General features: G+C 34.6%; 1 long non-coding RNA gene across 2 annotated transcripts; it reads right to left on the reverse strand.

The window, feature by feature from the left end:
- Nucleotides 1-1,230: 1,230 nt before the first annotated feature.
- LOC137616257 (uncharacterized) lies at nucleotides 1,231-19,335 on the reverse strand. 2 transcript variants are annotated; one of them, XR_011039369.1, is made up of 5 exons: nucleotides 19,269-19,335; nucleotides 6,555-6,649; nucleotides 6,113-6,316; nucleotides 1,984-2,055; nucleotides 1,231-1,646 (listed from the first exon to the last, which is right to left on the reverse strand). It is a non-coding gene; the product is annotated as an uncharacterized lncRNA (long non-coding RNA). The 2 variants fall into 2 exon arrangements; XR_011039370.1 differs by having other exon boundaries at nucleotides 6,180-6,316; nucleotides 19,269-19,332.
- Nucleotides 19,336-19,535: the final 200 nt, after the last annotated feature.

The raw sequence follows: 19,535 nt of genomic DNA on the forward strand, positions 1-19,535 counted from the left end.
TAATCTTTCTAAATCAAGGCAAATTTACTCTGAAAAGTAATTTTGTTTCGAATAGTGGTAATTTAACTTGTGGTTCATGGTTTTATAGATTTTTTTATATAACTTTCTATTTCTTTGAAATCTCTCAATTTAAGTAGAATAACTCAATGTTAATTTTTAGTTTGAAATGGTACAAAAAATCTAATCTAATTTTTTTTTTTCAGGTTTCAATCTACGGGTGTGGATAAATCGCAACTCATCTTGACAGATCTCCAATATTCTCATAACTTTTTTACAACTTTTTACGAAGTGCAAAAAAACATACGTTCCTGCTGTATTCTACGTTCTCTTGCTCTTCGTAATCTAGAAAAAGCTATGAAAAATTATTGGAGATGTCAACTAGTTGCGATTTATTCACATCTAGACTGCTTTTTGTCTGCTCAAGAGCCAATATCCGGAGAAGAAGCGTGAGAGAGAGAACCCAACTGAAAAGAGACGTGAGAGAGAAACCCCAACGGAGAAAGAGAACCTAGTGGGGAAGAAACGTGAGAGGAAGAACCTAACGGAGAAGAGACGTGAGAGAGACAACCTAGTGGAGAGAGAGAACCTAGTGGAGAGAGAGAGAGAGAGAACCTAGTGGAGAGAGAGAGAGAGACGTGAGAGAGAACACCCAACTGAAAAGAGACGTGAGAGAGAAACCCCAACGGAGAAAGAGAACCTAGTGGGGAAGAAACGTGAGAGGAAGAACCTAACGGAGAAGAGACGTGAGAGAGACAACCTAGTGGAGAGAGAGAACCTAGTGGAGAGAGAGAGAGAGAGAACCTAGTGGAGAGAGAGAACCTAGTGGAGAGAGAGAGAGAGAGAACCTAGTGGAGAGAGAGAGAGAGACGTGAGAGAGAACACCCAACGGAGAAGAGAGAGACGTGAGAGAGAACACCCAACGGAGAAGAGACGAGAGAACGTAACAGATGAGAGAGAAGATAAATGAGAACAGTATAACAAGGGATACGAGAATAAAGAGAATAATAGTTACTTTTCTGTATATACTACATAAGAGCTTTTTAGCAAAAAAAGGTCTTAATGTAGTATATACAACGACATTGTATTTTATAAATTTACTGGTCCGGTTTGGATGTTATCAATAAATTCCTTTCTTTGATGATGTCTTTATTTTTGCTACAACCCTTTACAAATTCTGTTTTTCAAGATACAAATTATTTCTTGCTTCTTCCTTGTCATTTTGAGTACAAATTATTTCTTGCTTCATCCTTGTCTTTTTGAGTGTCTTTAAATTATTTCAATCGCTCTCATGATCCAATGACGAGACCGCTCTGCTTTCCTGCTGTCAACGATATCCTTACTCCAAGTACATGATCACACTCTGCTGTCAACATTTTATTTTCCGTACGATGTTGCCGACGTCCTTACTCAAAGTACATGAGCACACTCTGCTGTCCTGGTGCCAACATCCTCTTTTCTATTTGTCCTATCTGGTCGTACGGTGTTGCCGACGTCCTTTACTCCAAGTACATCTCCCCGGTCAATCCCTGATGTCTTAATTGTGTATTAGGAGCGTATTTAAGCCAACTGTTGGCACGACCCTTCCCCCTTCATGGGCCAGTAGTAACCGTTTGATCATTCTCTGAAGTTCCTTGCTTGGACAATATCTGTCAAAAAAAATTTTTCAATAGTACATTTATAAATTTTCATTAACGGGCCGATTTTCAGACGTAAAAATACAGTTTGAAACATACAATGAGTTTTTAAAATTATTTCAACTAGGGTGTTTCGGGGAAATATAAATAAATTTTGAATTGCAAATTTTCATCAATGGCAAAAATACTTGTTTGATAAATACAAATTAGTGACAGTTTAAAATTAGAATTTCAACTTAGGGTTTCGGGGAAATTTAATCTAGGTTACAACAATTAGATATAAAAGGTTTAAAAAATAACTGAAAACAGGACTCTCTAATTAAGATTTAGAAATACAACTAAACTTTACCTTTCTGCAGTAGCGTGACACGATGACACGATATCCCATTAAAATCCAAATCTATCTTCCACGAAAACCAACCTGAAATAACGCATTATATTAGTTTAAAAAGATTCTCAGGTCAGTTCATTGCTTGCCTTGATAATCATAACAGCTAAAAATTAAGCTAAGTTCTTGACAATGGTAAATACCAAAATGAGCTAAACCCTTACAGGGAGGGTACCCACAGATCCTTACAGCAAATAATGCACCAAATAAACTTTTCCACTTTTGTTCCCTTTAACCTTTGAATCTACAATGTTATATATAAATTTTATATTTAGCAATTTAGTTTAACTTTACAAGACATTGTTATGCTTTATATAATCGGTAACTATCCAGGATGCTGTAAATAGTAGATTGTCACTTGCAAAGTTTAAATCAAATAAGTGCAATATGAGTTTCGTTCGCTATTCACCAACAAATGATTCCTATTTAGAAACTAGATGGATAAATGAATACTATGAAGACCTGCAATGCGTGATAGATGAGATCCCAGAGTTATGAAAATTGTGATTGATAATTTCAATGGTGAAGTTGGAAAGAATAATCAAGGTATAGAAGAATGTGATGGGTGTTGAGGGTCTTGGAAGGCCACACCAAGTTTTTGTCCAACCAACTATCTTATTTTTGGAGGTACTCTTCCAGCACAAGGCCATCCAAAAATATACATGGAGTTAATGTGGCAATTGGAAAAATCAAATGGATCACATTTCCATTAATAATTCAAGGAGTACTCTAGCGAAAGAAAGAAGCTGTAAAGGTGCATATATTGGTAGTGATCACAGGATCATCCACACTGAAATTAAAACGTTAAAACGGAAAGCACCCAACAGAAATGTAAATAGGATACCTAAGTTTCATACATCTAAGCTTCTAGAAGATGAGCACAGACAAACATTTGCAATTGAATGTAGCAATCTATTTGAAGTCTTAAGAGACGTCGAGACGAAGAGCAGATAACGAATAGTGTGATATTAAGAATATCAGTCAGTTGATAGTGAAGTTTTGGGACATGCAGTTACAGGGAGAAGACCAGGATTATCAAACGATACTTGGGTTACTATAACAAAGACAAAAAATGGATTCTCTAAAGTTTTCGAGCAAGTAATAAAATACAACGTTGAGCATGCTATATAATCCAGTATTGATATTTAAATTAAAATTAATGTCAGGAATGACAAGAGAATTAGACATGAAAGCAGATGAGCCTGAAAGCTATGAATTCAAGAGTGGCTATGGTGTAAGAATTGCTCAGAATTGATGAAATCTACTGGGGCAAAGAAGCAGCACATACCAATAGATAAAAATGGATCTCTTACAAAAGAAGAAGAGTAACGTTGGATGGCACACTTTAGTGGTCATGAATAGGATATATGAAAGGAATAATCTGATTGAAATGCCTAAGCTAAGGAAGAACTTTATTTGCCTATGAATGAATTTAGAGTGAAGTCGAAGCTATCCTCAAAACTAAAGATGGAAACCCCCCTGGATACAATGGAATAACTGCAGAGATATTTGACGAAAATGAAGAGACTCCCATAATACAAGAATATTATGTTGAATGTGAAGAGAAGGGGCAAAATCTGATAAATGGGAGCTAGGAGTGTTCATAAAAAGTACCAAAGGAAAAGATGGATTGTAATAATTACATTGGCATTACGCTCAGGTCAGTTTTCAATAAAATATTTAGTATGCTCGAGTGCTATGTATGGACAAGGTCATGGTTTGAGCATGCTCTTCACACTTAGAGTTGAATATATCACTTTCCAACTTGGCTCCACAAGGCAATAGAATAGCTGGAAGACCCAGGCCTGTATGGCTGAGGACTGAAGCGTTGAGTGGGAGATGAATGGCTTAGTATAGATTTAAAAGGTCAAGGTAGAGAAGACTGGCAAAATCTAAGAGGCCCTTTGTGTCAATGATGATTGAGATGACCTATCCCCAAAAGAGTTATTCTTCAACATTTCCCTATTGCAAACCTAATATTTACTGCTTAAGTCTTTAATAATCAAAGTCTAACAATGAAATGATACTTAGTCATTAAACTTGCAAAAGTAATTTACAAGTAGTTCCCTCACATTAAAATGCTGGATATGAATTTGTTTTCCCAATTTCTATGCAGTTGCTAAATTTAATATTTAATTTTGTATTAAATAAAAGAATGTCGCTGCATACATTCTTATTTGCAAATTGCTTTTACGGCTAAAGAAAAAATCCACCTAATAAAAAAAAAAAGTATCTCAATTACACTCGTGTAATGACAATTTTCAATCAGTCATTCCATACTACCGGACAAGTCTTCTTATTGGTGAAAAATGTTTTGAAATTCTCTCTAGTACAAAAATCTGAGCTTTTTTTTTCCGTATGAACTCCCCTGTAATTAAGGTCGACTTAAAACCTGGCAAGGAAATTGAGAATTTATTTGTGCAACGCAAAATCTCTTTTAACCCTTACATGAAATAAATTAAGATTTGAAGAGAATAATTTGCAATGACTTACTGAGCACAATTTTCATACATGCCAATATATTTCATATAGATATGTAACAATAGCTACTACAATCCTGTGTAAATATCCTAATTATTTTTCAAAAGTTTTTCTATTCAACTTCCTTTCACATCTAAATCCATTACTTAAGTATTAATGAACGAATTACTTTGAGTATGAAGCTGGATGAAGCTTAAGTTTTCACCTCCATAGGCAAGTGAGGCAGATTGAAGAGAGTTTTAATAGTTCTAAGAAAAATTCTTATAAAAACAAAGTCGATACTTCATTGATAATAAGCTCAGTAATTTATAGTTGCTAAAGTTAAACCATCGAAAATAAAAAATGAATAAAGTTTTTCTATTCAACTTCCTTTCACATCTAAATCCGTTACTTAAGTATTAATAAACAAATTACTGAGTATGAAGCTAGTTGAAACTGAAGTTTTCACCTCCATAGACAGTGAGGCAGATTGAAGAGAGTTAATAATTCTAAGAAAAATTCTTATAAAAACAAAGTACATACTTTCATTGATATTAAGCTCAGTAATTTATAATTGCTCAAGTTAAACCATCGAAAATAAATGAAATGTATTTTGATAATCATCATCCTCGCTAATTTGAGAAACTATACAAGCCATTATCTAGAATCATTATCCTTCAACGAGCTTCATTACCCAATTTTATTAAATTGCATTTGCATCTAAGTTTTACCTAAATCGCAGTCAAGACTTAAAATTGACTAGTAATCTAACTATACAAGGATATGAATTTAGAAGTTGTAAATAGCCTCAAGTAGCAACACCAAAATCAGCACCGAAGAAGATATATTTTGTCATGAACATGCTTCTAGAAATATAACACTAATACCTTAAACACTTCAGTTATGAATACCAAAAAGACGTAGAAAATATCTTCCAAAATTACTGGAAATTCAAGCTGATTCATGTAGAAAAAACAAGGATTTTAAGAACTACAAAAACCAAGTGTCATTTGTCGAAATGAAAAACTAAATTTTGTCTATTGATGTCAGATGCTGGAAAATTTAGAAAATCAAAATCGCTACAATATAAAATCTTAGTAATTTAGATATTGAAAATATTTTTCATAATATTCAAATGTTAAGATTTAGCATGAGAAGTTTGACTAACAAAACTACCAAGGACTAGAAACACTAAAATTACTTTTGTAGAAATATGAAAAATGGGAATGTGGGAATGTAAACTATACTTGTGAAAACCATTTAAATCAATAGTTCATGCAGTTGAAAACTTCCCCCCAAAATGCATAAAGGTAAAATTCTATACTAATCTCGGGAAACAAACTATAAAGGAAAACTTTATTCTAGATTTAGTCTAGAAATTCAGTCTCGGAATGTCACCAAAACTACTGGAATAAATCTGCAGTAGTTATGTAGAATAAAACTTATCGCTTGAAGAAAAAAAAAATGACAAAACTGTTTAAAAGATATCTGGAAAGAACTAGGAAAAATAAGATTGAAAAATGAGATTATGAAAAATTATGAAAAATAAGATGTTGAAAACCTACACTAAAAATCAAATAGCAGTACTAGCAAAAAAAGGCCTGTTTTAATATATTACAATATTAAACACCTGCAGTCATTTGTAATGTAAGCTAAAAGTATTTTTAATATAATAGTCCTTTATTAATGAAATTTACATTTTAGTATTTTCCATCTTTTTCCTATTAATTTCGTTCTTTACTTCTCTCAAAATACTCTCCACTGTTGGCGTTTTAACGTTCACTGCAATTCCTTTTTTTTTTCCTTCTAGTTTCACGATGAGTTTCAAATAATTCTGGAAGAAATCAAAGTATATAATGTACATACTAACTTTTGACTTTACCTAGTGTACATAAATCTTTTGACTATTGCTATCTTTGCCAGAAGTAGGCCTTCTCTTCCTTATGATGTATTGAGCAATATTTGTTACTGTATTACATCAAAATATTTTATATTTCAGTTTGTATCAGATTTAAAGTTTATGATGAAGTTATGCATTTTTCCAAAATGTATAATACTAATTCATCTCTTACCTTTTGTATTAAATGTAATAAATATAATTGTCCATCTATCCATTGAAAAACAGTAGTTTCAACCATTTCTTTCTCATGAAGCTGAACATCTGAACCTGAAAAAAATAAGATAGTTAATATCTTACAAGCGAAGCAAATTCACAATCTTACAAGTAACGCATATTACAATCGTACAAATAACGCATAATACAATCTTACTAATAACACAAATTCACAGTCTTGCAAGTAACGCAATTTCACAGCCTTGCAAGTAACGCAATTTCACAGCCTTGCAAGTAACGCAATTTTACAGCCTTGCAAGTAACGCAATTTCACAGCCTTGCAAGTAACGCAAATTCCCAGCCTTGCAAGTAACGCAAATTCCCAGTCTTAAAATAACGCAAATTCCCAGTCTTAAAATAACGCAAATTCCCAGTTTTAAAATAACGCAAATTCCCAGTCTTAAAATAACACAAATTCCCAGTCTTAAAATAACACAAATTCCCAGTCTTAAAATAACACAAATTCCCAGTCTTAAAATAACACAAATTCCCAGTCTTAAAATAACACAAATTCCCAGTCTTAAAATAACACAAATTCCCAGTCTTAAAATAACACAAATTCCCAGTCTTGAAATAACACAAATTCCCAGTCTTGAAATAACACAAATTCCCAGTCTTGAAATAACACAAATTCCCAGTCTTGAAATAACACAAATTCCCAGTCTTGAAATAACACAAATTCCCAGTCTTAAAATAACACAAATTCACAGTCTTGAAATAACACAAATTCCCAGTCTTGAAATAACACAAATTCCCAGTCTTGAAATAACACAAATTCCCAGTCTTGAAATAACACAAATTCCCAGTCTTGAAATAACAAAAATTCCCAGTCTTAAAATAACAAAAATTCCCAGTCTTGAAATAACACAAATTCCCAGTCTTGAAATAACACAAATTCCCAGTCTTGAAATAACACAAATTCCCAGTCTTGAAATAACACAAATTCCCAGTCTTGAAATAACACAAATTCCCAGTCTTGAAATAACACAAATTCCCAGTCTTAAAATAACACAAATTCCCAGTCTTAAAATAACACAAATTCCCAGTCTTACAAGTAACGCAAACTCACAGTCTTACAAGTAACGCAAACTCACAGTCTTGCAAGTAACGCAAACTCACAGTCTTACAAATAACGCAAACTCACAGTCTTACAAATAACGCAAACTCACAGTCTTACAAATAACGCAAACTCACAGTCTTACAAGTAACGCAAACTCACAGTCTTACAAATAACGCAAACTCACAGTCTTACAAGTAACGCAAACTCACAGTCTTACAAGTAACGCAAACTCACAGTCTTACAAGTAACGCAAACTCACAGTCTTACAAGTAACGCAAACTCACAGTCTTACAAGTAACGCAAACTCACAGTCTTACAAGTAACGCAAACTCACAGTCTTACAAGTAACGCAAACTCACAGTCTTACAAGTAACGCAAACTCACAGTCTTACAAGTAACGCAAACTCACAGTCTTACAAGTAACGCAAACTCACAGTCTTACAAATAACGCAAACTCACAGTCTTACAAGTAACGCAAACTCACAGTCTTACAAGTAACGCAAACTCACAGTCTTACAAGTAACGCAAACTCACAGTCTTACAAGTAACGCAAACTCACAGTCTTACAAGTAACGCAATCTCTCAGTCTTACAAGTAACGCAAACTCTCAGTCTTACAAGTAACGCAAACTCTCAGTCTTACAAGTAACGCAAACTCTCAGTCTTGCAAGTAACGCAAACTCTCAGTCTTGCAAGTAACGCAAACTCTCAGTCTTGCAAATAACGCAAACTCTCAGTCTTGCAAATAACGCAAACTCTCAGTCTTGCAAGTAACGCAAACTCACAGTCTTACAAGTAACGCAAACTCACAGTCTTACAAGTAACGCAAACTCACAGTCTTACAAGTAACGCAAACTCACAGTCTTACAAGTAACGCAAACTCACAGTCTTACAAGTAACGCAAACTCACAGTCTTACAAGTAACGCAAACTCACAGTCTTACAAGTAACGCAAACTCACAGTCTTACAAGTAACGCAAACTCTCAGTCTTACAAATAACGCAAACTCTCAGTCTTGCAAATAACGCAAACTCTCAGTCTTACAAATAACGCAAACTCTCAGTCTTGCAAATAACGCAAACTCTCAGTCTTACAAATAACGCAAACTCTCAGTCTTACAAATAACGCAAACTCTCAGTCTTACAAATAACGCAAACTCTCAGTCTTACAAATAACGCAAACTCTCAGTCTTACAAATAACGCAAACTCTCAGTCTTACAAATAACGCAAACTCTCAGTCTTACAAATAACGCAAACTCTCAGTCTTACAAATAACGCAAACTCTCAGTCTTACAAATAACGCAAACTCTCAGTCTTACAAATAACGCAAACTCTCAGTCTTACAAATAACGCAAACTCTCAGTCTTACAAATAACGCAAACTCTCAGTCTTACAAATAACGCAAACTCACAGTCTTACAAATAACGCAAACTCACAAATAACGCAAACTCACAGTTTTACAAATAACGCAAACTCACAGTCTTACAAATAACGCAAACTCACAGTCTTACAAATAACGCAAACTCACAGTCTTACAAATAACGCAAACTCACAGTCTTACAAATAACGCAAGCTCACAGTCTTACAAATAATGCAAATTCACATCCTTATTAGTAACAAATTCACAGTCTTACAAGTAACGCAAATTCAGTCTTAAAAGTAACGCAAATTCACAGTCTTAAAAGGAACGCAAATTCACAGTCTTAAAAGGAACGCAAATTCACAGTCTTAAAAGAAACGCAAATTCACAGTCTTAAAAGAAACGCAAATTCACAGTCTTAAAAGAAACGCAAATTCACAGTCTTAAAAGAAACGCAAATTCACAGTCTTAAAAGAAACGCAAATTCACAGTCTTAAAAGTAACGCAAATTCACAGTCTTAAAAGTAACGCAAATTCAGTCTTAAAAGTAACGCATATCCTCAGTCTTAAAAGAAACGCAAATTCACAGTCTTAAAAGAAACGCAAATTCACAGTCTTAAAAGAAACGCAAATTCACAGTCTTAAAAGAAACGCAAATTCACAGTCTTAAAAGAAACGCAAATTCACAGTCTTAAAAGAAACGCAAATTCACAGTCTTAAAAGAAACGCAAATTCACAGTCTTAAAAGTAACGCAAATTCAGAGTCTTAAAAGAAACGCAAATTCACAGTCTTAAAAGAAACGCAAATTCACAGTCTTAAAAGTAACGCAAATTCACAGTCTTACAAGTAATGCATATTAACAGTCTTACAAGTAACTCAAACTCACAGTCTTACAAGGAATATAAATTCACAACCTTTCAAGTAACGCAAATTCACAACCTTATAAGTAACGCAAATTCGCAGTCTTAAAAGTAACGCAAATTCACATCCTTATTAGTAACAAATTCACACGCTTACAAGTAACGCATATTAACAGTCTTACAAGTAACGCAAACTCACAGTCTTAAAAGTAACGCAAACTCACAGTCTTAAAAGTAACGCAAATTCACAGTCTTAAAAGTAACGCAAATTCACAGTCTTAAAAGTAACGCAAATTCACAGTCTTAAAAGTAACGCAAATTCAGTCCTAAAAGTAGCCTAAATTTACAGTCTTCAAATTAACCTTAATTTACAGTCTTCAAAGTAACGCAAATTCAGTCTTACGAGTAACCCAAATTCACTGTCTTGCAAGTAACAAATTCACTCTTGTGAGTAACGCAAATTCACATTCTCAAGAGTAACGCAAATTCACAGTCATACAAGTAACACAAATTCACAGTCTTACAAGTAACACTAATTCACACTCTTACAAATAATGCAAATACACAGTCTTACAAGTAACGCAAATTCTCATCCTTATTAGTAACAAATTCACAGTCTTACAAGTAACGCAAAATCACAGTCTTGCTAGTAACGCAAATTCACAGTCTTGCTAGTAACGCAAATTCACAGTCTTGCTAGCAACGCAAATTCACAGTCTTGCTAGCAACGCAAATTCACAGTCTTGCTAGTAACGCAAATTCACAGTCTTGCTAGTAACGCAAATTCAGTCTTGCTAGTAACGCAAATTCACAGTCTTAAGAGTAACGCAAATTCACTGTCTTAAGAGTAACGCAAATTCACAGTCTTAATAGTAACTCAAACTCACAATCTTAAAACTCAAACTCAGTCTTAAATGTAAAGAATATTCACTGTCTTTCACAGTCTTAATTAAAAGTAACGCAAATTCACAGTCTTAAAAGTAACGCAAATTCACAGTCTTAAAAGTAACGCATATTCTCAGTCTTAAAAGTAACGCAAATTCAGTCTTAAAAAGTAACGCAAATTCACAGTCTTGCTAGTAACGCATATTCTCAGGCCTAAAAGTAACGCAAATTCACAGTCCTAAAAGTAACGCAAATTCACAGTCTTACAAGTAACGCAAATTCACAGTCTTACAAGTAACGCAAATTCACAGTCTTACAAGTAACGCAAATTCACAGTCTTACAAGTAACGCAAATTCACAGTCTTACAAGTAACGCATATTCTCAGTCTTACAAGTAACGCATATTCTCAGTCTTAAAAGTAACGCATATTCTCAGTCTTAAAAGTAACGCATATTCTCAGTCTTAAAAGTAACGCATATTCTCAGTCTTAAAAGTAACGCATATTCTCAGTCTTAAAAGTAACGCATATTCTCAGTCTTAAAAGTAACGCAAATTCACAGTCTTAAAAGTAACGCAAATTCACAGTCTTAAAAGTAACGCAAATTCACAGTCTTAAAAGTAACGCAAATTCACAGTCTTAAAAGTAACGCAAATTCACAGTCTTGCTAGTAACGCATATTCTCAGTCCTAAAAGTAACGCAAATTCACAGTCTTACAAGTAACGCAAATTCACAGTCTTACAAGTAACGCAAATTCACAGTTTTACAAGTAACGCAAATTCACAGTCTTACAATTAACGCAAATTCACAGTCTTACAATTAACGCAAATTCACAGTCTTAAAAGTGACGCATATTCTCAGTCTTAAGAGAAACGCATATTCAGTCTTAAAAGTAACGCAAATTCACAGTCTTTAAAGTAACGCATATTCTCAGTCTTAAGAGTAACGCATATACTCAGTCGTAAGAGTAACGCAAATTCACAGTCTTAAAAGTAACGCAAATTCACAGTCTTAAAAGTAACGCAAATTCAGAGTCTTAAAAGTAACGCATATTCTCAGTCTTAAATGTAACGCAAATTCACAGTCTTACAAGTAACGCAAATTCAAAGTCTTACAATTAACGCAAATTCACAGTCTTACAAATAACGCATATTCTGTCTTAAGAGTAACGCATATTCTCAGTCTTAAGAGTAACGCATATTCTCAGTCTTAAGAGCAATGCATATTCTCAGTCTTAAGAGTAACGCAAATTCAGTCTTAAAAGTAACGCAAATTCACATTCTTAAAAGTAACGCATATTCTCAGTCTTAAGAGTAACGCATATTCTCAGTCGTAAGAGTAACGCATATTCACAGTCTTAAATGTAACGCAAACTCACAGTCTTACAAATAACGCAAACTCACAGTCTTACAAATAACGCAAACTCACAGTCTTACAAATAACGCAAACTCACAGTCTTACAAATAACGCAAACTCACAGTCTTACAAATAACGCAAACTCACAGTCTTACAAATAACGCAAACTCACAGTCTTACAAATAACGCAAACTCACATCCTTATTAGTAACAAATTCACAGTCTTACAAGTAACGCAAATTCAGTCTTAAAAGTAACGCAAATTCACAGTCTTGAAAGGAACGCAAATTCACAGTCTTAAAAGTAACGCAAATTCTTACTCTTGAAAGTAACGCAAATTCACAGTCTTAAAAGTAACGCAAATTCACAGTCTTACAAGTAACGCAAATTCAGTCTTAAAAGTAACGCAAATTCACAGTCTTAAAAGTAACGCAAATTCACAGTCTTAAAAGTAACGCATATTCACAGTCTTAAAAGTAACGCATATTCACAGTCTTAAAAGTAACGCATATTCACAGTCTTAAAAGTAACGCATATTCACAGTCTTAAAAGTAACGCATATTCACAGTCTTAAAAGTAACGCATATTCACAGACTTAAAAGTAACGAATATTCACAGTCTTAAAAGTAACGAATTCAGTCTTAAAAGTAACGCAATTTCACAGTTACAAGTAACGCAAATTCATTATTTCATAAGCAACGCAACTTCACAATCTTGAAACTAACGCAAATTCATAATCTTACAAGTTATACACATTCACTAGCTTAAAAGTTTTTCACTTTCACAACCTTACAATTTATTTACTTTCACATTCTTACAACTTATTCACTTTCACGACCTTACATGTTATTCACTTTCACAACCGTACAAGCTATTCTCTTTCACAATCTTGTGTACATCATACAAACAACTTCACAAATTTTATCTTGCAGGAAGGTGATACGTTACAAATCTTTCCTTGGGTAACTGGCAAATCTTTTTGTGGTTTATAATGAGGACTAAAACCACAAGTAACTAATTTGGCAATATACAAATACCACAAATGCAGCCGTTTCTATTCCACTGCAATACAAAGGCCTCAGACATGTCCTTATGTCTGGTTTGGTCAGTTATCAGCACAACGTTGGCCAGTGTCGATTGATGATGGTGGGGACTAAGTCTGATCATTCATAGCAAACTACTGTGGTAAACGTTTTACCAAGAATTGCATTAGTTTTCCATCTGAGAAACAGTAATACTCTATATGGAGTGATTGGTATATAAGATATGATTACGTACTTGTAACTAGTGCCAAACACTAGTTTGGCCCTACAAAAATTCCTTTTATTAATGAATCTTTAATATTCATTTATTACGCTTCCGACTCGATGTATTATATTTCCTGAGTACTGTACCACATCTGTTATTAAAATTATGACCAATTAAAAAAAATATAGAACTTTTATAGATAAATCTTATTTCCAGAAATTTCTTCTGCCACTTAAAATCAAGCCATATTTTAATATCCAATTTACACGATAGCTTTAATTTTCATATTTCAATGTAATTTGAACTGACATTTTTCAAATTAGTTATTTGCATTATAGCCATGAAGCTGAAAGGTAAAGACTCATCCACTTACCCTTATTTAAGGTTTTGAATTTGTGGGTCAATACCCAAGTTAATTTTTTAGTCAATTTACTCCTTCAGCTGAATTAAATCTTCCTTTCAAAAAATTCCTCTGGAACGTATGCAGCGTTTTCATCGTTCAAGCTTCAGCACCTCAGTATGGTCATTAAAAAATCTGGAAGAGAACAATCTGTCAGAACAAATGATTATCCCAGATAGAAAAAAAATCGTTAAAGCAACCAATATTAGTGTTAATTTAAGCAAATTTAAGCAAGTAAAGAAAAGCACTCCCGACTGAGAAAGTAAAGATAAGCCCTTCCTGTTCCTTTGGTGTTGCTTATCCTTACTGGATCCAATAATTGAAGTTTGCCATTTTTTTCCTTTTAAAGTAAAAACAGCATTATCAAAATACTAGTGCCGTATATATCCCAATATACGTTTTTAAAGTAAACCTGCACAAGCGTGTAGCGTGTAACAAATGTCACTAAAGCTGCACAAGCGTGTAACCAATGTCACTAAACCTGCACAAGTATGTAACCAATTTCACTAAACAAGCCCAAGTGTGTAACCAATGTCACTAAACCTGCACAAGTGTGTAACCAATGTCACTAAACAAGCACAAGTGTGTAACCAATGTCACCAAACAAGCACAAGTATGTAACCAATGTCACCAAACCTGCACAAGCGTGTAGCGTGTAACCAATGTCACCAAACCTGCACAAGCGTGTAGCGTGTAACAAATCTCACTAAACCTGCACAAGTGTGTAACCAATGTCACTAAACCTGCACTAATATGTAACCAATTTTACTAAACCTGCACTAATATGTAACCAATTTTACTAAACCTTCAAAAATATGTAACCAATTTTACTAAACCTTCAAAAATATGTATCCAATATCACTACACCTGCACAGGTGTGTAACCAACCTCACTACACCTGCACAGGTGTGTAACCAACCTCACTACACCTGCACAGGTGTGTAACCAACCTCACTAACTCTGCACAGGTGTGTAACCAACCTCACTAACTCTGCACAGGTGTGTAACCAACCTCACTAACTCTGCACAGGTGTGTAACCAACCTCACTAACTCTGCACAGGTGTGTAACCAACCTCACTAACTCTGCACAGGTGTGTAACCAACCTCACTAACTCTGCACAGGTGTGTAACCAACCTCACTAACTCTGCACAGGTGTGTAACCAACCTCACTAACTCTGCACAGGTGTGTAACCAACCTCACTAACTCTGCACAGGTGTGTAACCAACCTCACTAACTCTGCACAGGTGTGTAACCAACCTCACTAACTCTGCACAGGTGTGTAACCAACCTCACTAACTCTGCACAGGTGTGTAACCAACCTCACTAACTCTGCACAGGTGTGTAACCAACCTCACTAACTCTGCACAGGTGTGTAACCAACCTCACTAACTCTGCACAGGTGTGTAACCAACCTCACTAACTCTGCACAGGTGTGTAACCAACCTCACTAACTCTGCACAGGTGTGTAACCAACCTCACTAACTCTGCACAGGTGTGTAACCAACCTCACTAACTCTGCACAGGTGTGTAACCAACCTCACTAACTCTTCACAGGTGTGTAACCAAATTCACTTAAACTGTACGATCGGGTATCCAAATTCACTTAAACTGTACGAGCGGGTATCCAAATTCACTTAAACTGTACGAGCGGGTATCCAAATTCACTTAAACTGTACGAGCGGGTATCCAAATTCACTTAAACTGTACGAGCGGGTATCCAAATTCACTTAAACTGTACGAGCGGGTATCCAAATTCACTTAAACTGTACGAGCGGGTATCCAAATTCACTTAAACTGCACGAGCGGGTATCCAAATTCGATTAAACTGTACGAGCGGGTATCCAAATTCGATTAAACTGTACGAGCGGGTATCCAAATTCGATTAAACTATACGAGCGGGTAACCAAATTCGCTTAATCTGTACGAGCGGGTATCCAAATTCGCTTAAACTGTACGAGTGGGTATCCAAATTCACTTAAACTGTACGAGTGGGTATCCAAATTCACTTAAACTGTAAGAGTGGGTATCCAAATTCACTTAAACTGTAAGAGTGGGTATCCAAATGCACTTAAACTGTACGCGTGGGTATCCAAATTCACTTAAACTGTACAAGTGGGTAACCAAATTCTCTTAAACTGTAAAAGTGGGTAACCAAATTCACTTAAAACTGTACGAGTGGGTAACCAAATTCACTTAAAACTGTACGAGTGGGTAACCAAATTCACTTAAAACTGTACGAGTGGGTAACCAAATTCACTTAAAACTGTACGAGTGGGTAACCAAATTCACTTAAAACTGTACGAGTGGGTAACCAAATTCACTTAAAACTGTACGAGTGGGTAACCAAATTAACCTCAAACTGTACGCGTGGGTAACCAAATTCACCTCAAACTGTACGAGTGGGTAACCAAATTCACTAAAGCTGTAAGAGTGGGAATCCAAATTCAGTTAAAAATGTATGAGTGGGGATCCAAATTCACTTAAAACTGTACGAGTGGGAATCCAAATTCACTTAAAACTGAACAAGTGGGAATCCAGTACGAGTGGGAATCCAAATTCACTTAAAACTGTACGAGTGGGAATCACAATTCACTTAAAACTGTACGAGCGGGTAACCAAATTCACTTAAACTGTACAAGTAGGTATCCAAATTCACTTAAAACTGTACAAGTGGGTATCCAATTTCACTTAAACTGTACAAGTGGGTATCCAAATTCACTTAAACTGTACGAGCGGGTATCCAAATTCACTTAAACTGTACGAGCGGGTAACCAAATTCACTTAAACTGTACAAGCGGGTATCCAAATTCAATTAAAACTGTACAAGTAGGTATCCAAATTCACTTAAACTGTACGAGCGGGTATCCAAATTCACTTAAACTGTACGAGCGGGTATCCAAATTCACTTAAACTGTACGAGCGGGTATCCAAATTCACTTAAACTGTACGAGCGGGTATCCAAATTCACTTAAACTGTACGAGCGGGTATCCAAATTCACTTAAACTGTACGAGCGGGTATCCAAATTCACTTAAACTGTACGAGCGGGTATCCAAATTCACTTAAACTGTACGAGCGGGTATCCAAATTCACTTAAACTGTACGAGCGGGTATCCAAATTCACTTAAACTGTACGAGCGGGTATCCAAATTCACTTAAACTGTACGAGCGGGTATCCAAATTCACTTAAACTGTACGAGTGGGTATCCAAATTCACTTAAACTATACGAGTAGGTATCCAAATTCACTTAAACTATACGAGTAGGTATCCAAATTCACTTAAACTGTACGAGTGGGTATCCAAAGTCACTTAAACTGTACAAGTGGGTAACCAAATTCACCAAAGTTAAACAAGTAATCAAATTAACTGAAGCTGAATAAGTGTGTAAACTGAAGCTGAATAAGTGTGTAAAATTCAATAAAGTTGAACAAGAGTAAAAAAATTCACTAAATTGAACAAGTGTGTAAACCAATTCACTAAAGCTGGACAAGTTTTTAAAATTCACTATACCTGCACAAGTGTAAATAAATTCACTATACCTGCACAAGTGTAAATAAATTCACTAAACTGCACAAGTGTGTAAACAAATTCACCAAACTTGCACGAATGTGTAAACAAATTCACCAAACTTGCACAAATGTGTAAACAAATTCACTAAACTTGCACAAATGTGTAAACAAATTCACTAAACTTGCACAAATGTGTAAACAAATTCACTAAACTTGCACAAATGTATAAACAAATTCACTACACCTGCACAAATGTGTAAACAAATTCACTAAACCTGCACAAATGTGTAAACAAATTCACTAAACCTGCACAAGTGTAAAAAAAAATTCACTAAACCTGCACAAGTGTAAAAAAAATTCACTAAACCTGCACAAGTGTAAAAAAATTCACTAAACCTGCACAAGTGTAAAAAAATTCACTAAACCTGCACAAGTGTAAAAAAAATTCACTAAACCTGCACAAGTGTAAAAAAAATTCACTAAACCTGCACAAGTGTAAAAAAATTCACTAAACCTGCACAAGTGTGTAAACAAAATCACTAAACCTGCACAAGTGTGTAAACAAATTCACTAAACCTGCACAAGTGTGTAAACAAATTCACTAAACCTGCACAAGTGTGTAAACAAATTCACTAAACCTGCAAACGTGTGTAACCAAAATAAACACATTCACACGAACGAAACTAATTACTTAATTTTCACAAGTGTATCAATATCAAATCTTCAGAAGTAACAAAATTCACTAAATATACAACAAAGTACCCAGATTCACTTATCCTTCACATGTAACCAGTCACTAAACCTTCACAGGTGTACTCAATCACTAAACTTCCACAGTTGTGACCAAAATAAAACTGTGCGGTTTGTTAATACATTGTATTTTAATGTATTTAGTTATTTGTCTCTAGGGACTCTGGAAATTTAAATCAGCCTGTTTGAAGGCTAATTGTACGAACGTTTATGGAAGTGTAGAATGATTTGAATCAATTTTACAATTTATGGATATTTTTTGAAAGTTCGTCAAAACTGAGGACCACAGCGTCGATTTGAGATGCTATTTTTTTTTTTTTCTAAATTTTCTGACATTAAAAAGTTCAGCAGCAGCAGTTGTATGAAATTAGTACCAAAGTCGTAGTTTTTTTAAGTGACCAAAAGGGAACATACAAGTGTTTAGGTTTACATACATTAATAAAATACAAAAATATGAACATGTGTAACAAGACAATGATCAACATCGGTAAAATCACTTAAAATTTTCAATCTCAACACCAGCTGCGATAGAAAACCAGCCAAAGTTATTATAAATTACTAGAAAAAAAAAAGTTTAAGAAAACTTGAATTTTCATACTTCAATTTATAAATTTTGATTTTAGTAAAAAACGTGCAATCCAACTCAAAATAGCTCAAAACCAAAACCCATAGGATAATTTCGGAAAACAGTTACGCAAAATTTCAAACGTTAAATAACTGCAACAGAAAAGATTTAGTTTTTAAAAGATCTAATAAATTCAATTTCCAAAACTCCTCTCAATGGCAACGAACTAATGTTTCATAAAAAAAAAATTTCCCAGTTTCGCACTATGAATGTTACCATATACAATTTCACTGGGTATACTAAAAGCTTCAAAATAGGAAATTTTAATAAAAAAAAAATCTGTAAGATTTTATTGCCTTGCACGTATAAGTACTCAACCAGAAATACAGGCAATGCCCTGTTAAGCAGTCGAAGCATACTTTAAAATTGCATTCGAAAACATTTGTACAATATAAAATGGACTTGAAACTTTCTCGTGTATGGAGGATTAGTAGACGAAAGTATGCGGAGCTGTGTAGAGATTATGGAATTTTTATAGTTTGACACTGTGGTGTCAGCACCAAGACCAAATTCCCAACACGCAGTACTTTAAATTCACAGCATGTAATAAATAGAATTATGGAACAAAACCTCATGAAAAGTCAAATCTATGACAAATATTTAAAAAATAATACTTACATATACTATCCACGATTGATGTTCACTTCCTGAGCCCCGTGACATAAATAGTTTTAGACAGTTCGAAGGTTCAGAATGTAGAACTTTGAAAATCAAGGACACTGAATTCATAGTTTTGGAGTCCTTGACAGGTGGCCCCATCTACATTTGGCCTTCATGACCTTTAGTACTTCAAAAGATTATTTAATTTTTCATAGAAATGTCCATTGCAAGCAATTTTATTGATACTGAAGAACATAGTTTTATCAAAGCTACAGCAAAAATTTC

This window comes from Palaemon carinicauda, chromosome 22 (genome assembly GCF_036898095.1).
Source record: "Palaemon carinicauda isolate YSFRI2023 chromosome 22, ASM3689809v2, whole genome shotgun sequence".
Lineage (NCBI taxonomy): Eukaryota > Metazoa > Arthropoda > Malacostraca > Decapoda > Palaemonidae > Palaemon > Palaemon carinicauda.